This window comes from Somniosus microcephalus, chromosome 6, assembly GCF_052327205.1.
Source record: "Somniosus microcephalus isolate GS21.2 chromosome 6, FLI_Smic_1.0, whole genome shotgun sequence".
NCBI lineage: Eukaryota > Metazoa > Chordata > Chondrichthyes > Squaliformes > Somniosidae > Somniosus > Somniosus microcephalus.
Genome location: NC_140992.1, coordinates 155,074,463 through 155,079,802, shown reverse-complemented (window position 1 = coordinate 155,079,802; position 5,340 = coordinate 155,074,463). Strand labels below are relative to the sequence as shown.

Below are 5,340 nucleotides of genomic sequence, written 5' to 3'. Positions count from 1 at the left end.
AATGAGCACAATTCACGTCATTAAAAGAACTCAGAATTTCACTGACGATGACCTCAGCAATCTCCTGAACGAGGTGGAGGCGAAGCGCCTGCGCATCATTGGGAATGAGAAGTCCAGGGCACCGCGAAAAGGGCAGATGATAGCTTGGTCAGAAGTTGCCCAGGCTGTCAGCGCCAACCCCACCATTCCACGTACAGCGGAACAATGCCGCAAGAAATTTAGTGACTTATTGCGATCTATCAAGGTTTGTACAGTTATTAGAAAAGTCAACTGTAACATTGCTTTAAATTTAACTGAACTAGTTTTAAAAAGCTATTCACTGCATGTAGTATAGTCAAGTGACTTCTTGGTCTAGTCACCTGAGGTTGCAATAAAATTTTATGGCTTTGGGGCCAGCTCAGGGACATCTATTGTGCTCTTATCTTGATTCCACTGGTTTGAGCTGTAAAAATTCAATCAGTGAGTTAAAAAAGCACCTAACCCAGTCTTCAAAGCATTTGGTGTCCCTGTCTCAAATGCAGGTGGGTGCTTCATATTTTCTGCTTTCATTTTAGAGTAAAAGTGCTCACAACACCAGAGAACGTGCACTGACAGGCGGTGGTGTTGCCACGCTAAGGGATTTAACCGAACATGAGGAAAGGGTCCAGCAGCTGTTTGGATTTACTAGCGATCGCCCCTCGGCTGATTCTCAATCAGAGATTGTTACACCTGAACGTGAGTTGCGCTGGCCAGCTAAAAAGGTTAGGTGTGTGTTGAATATCTGTGATGTGGCAGATCATGCTTTACCTTTGCAAATGTTTACTGTTTCCTTTCCACAGTTGGACAGCATACGTCTCACACACGGGATGAGCAGTGCGTTGAGTCTGCAGCCACAGAGGGCATTGGGGAAGGGGTTGCTGATGCAGTGGGAGCAGTAAGTGAGTTGGTGGAGGAGCAGGAGCAACTTGTGCTATGTCAGCTAGTGCAAGAGGAGTGCATGGACCCTGTGTTGCTGCACAGTATCTCACCATCTCCTGGCCCCTCTGGCTCTGTGCGAGTCACTGATGACTGTAGCCCCACAGACAGACACCAGCTTGATACTTCAGCGCAGGCGGGAGGAGCAGAAAGGCATTTACTAGAACAGCACTTACAAGCTGAGGAGCAACAGATTGAAGGTGTGTTGATGTGTTCTCTTACTGAGAGGGATGTTGACGCTAGAGCCTCTATCAAGCAGGGAATCGATAATCTTGGCATTGTGGCAAAGCCACCAACGGACTCCTGTATAAATGTATAACTGCCTTTAACAGAGTGCTACAGCACCTATGTTTGTTTACTGTATGTAAATAGCCGTTCTGGATAAGCCCCAGAATCAGCGCGATGATGTCATCACGTTGGTCACGTGACGCCCCGAACGGCGGGATACGTGATGACGTCATGACGTCAGAGAGTGGGAGGTTCCCAACTGAGACCTGGTGAAACCAGCACCAGAAAAGACCTGTTGATTATTTCTCCTGCATGCAATTGTTTGTTCTCTAGTTCCTATTAAACTTCGTTTTATTATCGGACTGACTCGACCTCAGTGCTTCAGTTAGGGATCTGACGACTCCTACAGCATTACACTTAATCAGATAGCATTGCAGTTGGTGGCACTTAATGAGAATATCGTTACACTATCTAAGTCGCATGAACCACATTCTGCTGCCATTACTGCGACTCCTGCAGACGCGCCCTTACTTGCTCACAGTGCAGAAACAGTGCAGGCCCAGGAGCCAGCTGGTTCGCCAGTCATGATGCAAGCAAACGTTGACTTGCAGCAGCAGCAACCCTGTCATGAGTCAATTGCTGCAGGGCAAGGGACGGCACACAGGGGCCTTTCAAGTGGCAGCAGAGGGCTCCAGTCACGGGGAGGGAAAAGGCGCAGGAATTGTTAGGGTGTCACCTTTTGTGCAATGCACCTTTTTGGACCCTCAGTCACAGATGCGAGGGGGCAAATCTTTCAATTGTTTAATTTTTCATTTTATTTACATGTTAGATATTGTCTTTGCTTTTTTCATTGAAATGTATATTTGTGACTGAAAGGATATGTAACCTTTTTGTTTAAACAGTAAAGCCTGTAGTCAGTGTGAAAAAAATTTCAACTTCTATTTCAGCAAAAATATTTTTACAACTGTTTGAAAATTAGAAAATAGCTAGTTTCCATCTTGAATGTCTTTATTGCACTAAGAAACCAAAAAAAGTTACTTTAAACTGTTTACAAAGTTTTTTGCAAACTATTTATGTTTGCAAATGTTTGAAAAGTTGAAAATAGGTAGCTAACATCTTCAATGTCTTAATTGCACTAAGAAATGAAAAAAAGTCACTTTAAACTGTTTACAAATTATTTTCTGAACCATTTTGTAGGGGGTTTCTCTTGCTCGTTCTGGTTTCCTACCAGGCTTCGTGCAATAATTACCCTTGAGTGGTTCGACCCACTCTCCCCTACGGTTCTAGACCTTGGACTTAGGTGCAGGGAACTGTAGTGCAGAGAAAGACTCAATAGACCAGGTTGAATAGCACGAAATGGATGCTTTTATTATTAAACAGTTTGCAGCATTAAGAAATACATGTCATAAGCACAAATTAAAGTAACTACAAGTATGCACATATCTATAAACTTAACTCTATGGAAATGGGGAACACACGGCACATCGAAAAAGGGGAAACACATTATGATTACCTTTACCCCCTCCCCTAGACCTAGACTAAGTTTCGACTTGAGGAACTCGGAATCATGCTCACCACTTTCAGATTCGCAAAAGAGGGGGTTCGCAGCCTTTTGGCACAGCTTTCCGTCGTCACGTGGATTTGGAAACTTTTGGCGCAGCTTGTTTTTCTCTCTCTCAGGCGATGAGGCAGTGGACACAGCCTCGATGAGCGCTCGCCATGACTGAATCCGTTGTCGACACGAAGTTGAAGAACTGGCACATAGGAGACTCTGCTACCGATGTGATGTTGTAGAGATGAATACACATTTACCGAATGGGATGTTGAGACACTGGAGTGCTAGGCCCGGGGTGTCCTTTTATTTCTCGCTCCCGCCTGGCTCGGCGGTTTTCCAGAGGGTGTCTTCTCCTTCGGCCTGGGTCGTCGATGATCTCCCGACAAAATTACCCGGGCCACCCTCGTCGTCTTCTCGTCGTGGCCGGGCCTTGCCTGGCCGAACACCGACCACGTTCCGAAACCGAAGTGTTTAACCGAAGAGTCCGTCCCGAATTTCTTGAATCGCAATGGCTGAAACGTGTTCTCCAAGCGTGAAGCCTGGATCGTGAAGCGAAGCGTCCAGCCTGTGTCCTTACGAAAATTCGCCCTGATGGACTTTTCAAATCCATAGTTATACCCTTTTGGGACAGTCTTATCTCCCGCCAGATCATAGTCCAGTCTTTGTAATATTTTTGGCGGGTAGAAATCTCTGCAGGGGCGCTTTGTCTTGTAACGGGAGCCGGTGATAGCTTAACTGGCCTTCCTGGCCGATAATGTCTTTTACTGTGTCACCGTAACTCGGTTCGCATATTGATCAGTCTGGAGATTGCCCTTGATGGCTGTTAAACGGTCTTTCCTTTGTACAGTAAATGGGTTTAAGTGTTCATTCTATTGTCCGCCCATTTCTTGATGGGCCCCATCCTGGAACTGTTTTGTACTTAGAATCCAATTAAAATATGTATGCTCAGTTCCCTGAGTTTCGGTTTCCCAATACTGGCTTTCGCGGGCTTACTGTCCTCAATCCACAAGCCTGTCTGGCTTGCAGTAACAGAAATCAAATGGTCCCAGAAACTGATCACGAGGTCCGGCGGCCATTTTGTATGCCCTCTTTCCAAGGTTTTTCTGTATAAGCTTCTTTTGGTCAATAAAGCTGTATTATTAATCCTGTTTTCTTGCGTGATTAGTTAATGAAAATTTCAAATCTTACAGTCCCCCCTGTGATACTGATAGCTTGTTTAAAGTATCAATAATCCTTGGTGAGCAAATTTTCCCTGATTCCTCACGTCCAAACATTCCTGGTAATTAACTATCCATGACCCCCACGACACATGCAGTTCCCATCTCAGAAAATTACCTTGTGTACAGTTGGACAATCATAGGCAGTGTTACCTTATACTATAACACATTCAGTTATTCAGATGTGAAGGGGGGCCAATGCCCCTTGCACCACCTGCATACACCTTTTATTAATCAAACAAAACAAAACTTCACCAACGGCTATAACATTACCGTATTACACACTTAAATCATGCAGTGGCTGAAATCCAAAAATGGAGGGCCGCTTTAGCTTTTAATACTAGCCGCTTACACTGGGGTGTCCTCTTCCCCCACTCGTACATAGCGTTCTCTCCATTCTCCTGTGTTCTCGTGCCTCTGGAGGCGTTTGCCTCTCTTGCAATGCACGAACAATAAAAATATTACAATTAAAACCTGACACACTGCTAGGATGTGGGACGCTATTCTAATCCAGGCCGGGATCTCTATATTGGTGAACAGGTCCCACCATGGTGGGGTGACTATTTCCAATATGTCTTTCCCTATCTCTAATGTCTTCTGCTCCAGTGTGTAGAAATGCTTCTGTGAAACTATAACGGCTTTAAAAATCTTGGTGAGGTGTTCGGGGAGAGGGGGAATGACATATCCAAAATGCACGACGAATCGCTGCAAGTCCGTAAAATTTTCTTTTACAGTGAGGTGAACGGTGGAGGGTGCAGGAATGGGGACAATCCGTTGTTGTGCCACTTGAACTTCAGCCCTGGGTTTGAAACAGAAACTGCTGTCACTGACCGGACACCACTCGTGCTGTCCGTGGCGGTAGTGAGGCGCTGCAGTGGTGACACAGTATGCCCCACCTCCGATATATGCCACCTGCGGGGGCACATGGTCCTTTGCCATTGCCTCCATGGTGCAATTTATCGGCTTCGCGCTAACGGCTCTGAACCCGCACTGTCGTTTCAAAAAGGCATTCAAATGCTGGGGGCACAGGATGATGTGTGCTCCCCGGCTACGACACCCCGAGAGGTTGATGCCTGTCATCGTACGCTCCCACCTGATGACATAAGGCGGGACCACTGCGTAACGAATGTGCGCACCCCCCTGAATGACTCCAATGTTCTCCACCCTGTATACCGGGGCGGGCTTTGCTGTGGGACCCAACACCGGCATCCTTACTACTATTCCCATGATAGTGTGGTTTGAGCGTCCGCAGTCCACTGGGACTGGGTACGCTTCTGCAGCTAGTCTGAGCTGACACGGACTTAATGCATTCCCAAAAGGGTGGAGCGCTTGCAAGTGCTTGTTGCTGATCCAGGACGGGACCAAACCTTGTTTTAAATCCTCCAG

At 46.3% G+C, this 5,340-nt stretch overlaps 2 long non-coding RNA genes across 2 annotated transcripts; one reads left to right on the top strand and one right to left on the bottom strand.

Moving 5' to 3' along the window:
• The first annotated feature begins 452 nt into the window (after positions 1-452).
• LOC147116130 (uncharacterized) lies at positions 453-1,541 on the top strand. Its single transcript, XR_015078750.1, has 2 exons — positions 453-714; positions 819-1,541. It is a non-coding gene; the product is annotated as an uncharacterized LOC147116130 (long non-coding RNA).
• Positions 1,542-2,369: 828 nt separating this feature from the next.
• LOC147116129 (uncharacterized) lies at positions 2,370-4,904 on the bottom strand. Its single transcript, XR_015078749.1, has 2 exons — positions 2,758-4,904; positions 2,370-2,492 (listed from the first exon to the last, which is right to left on the bottom strand). It is a non-coding gene; the product is annotated as an uncharacterized LOC147116129 (long non-coding RNA).
• Between the last annotated feature and the right edge of the window lie 436 nt (positions 4,905-5,340).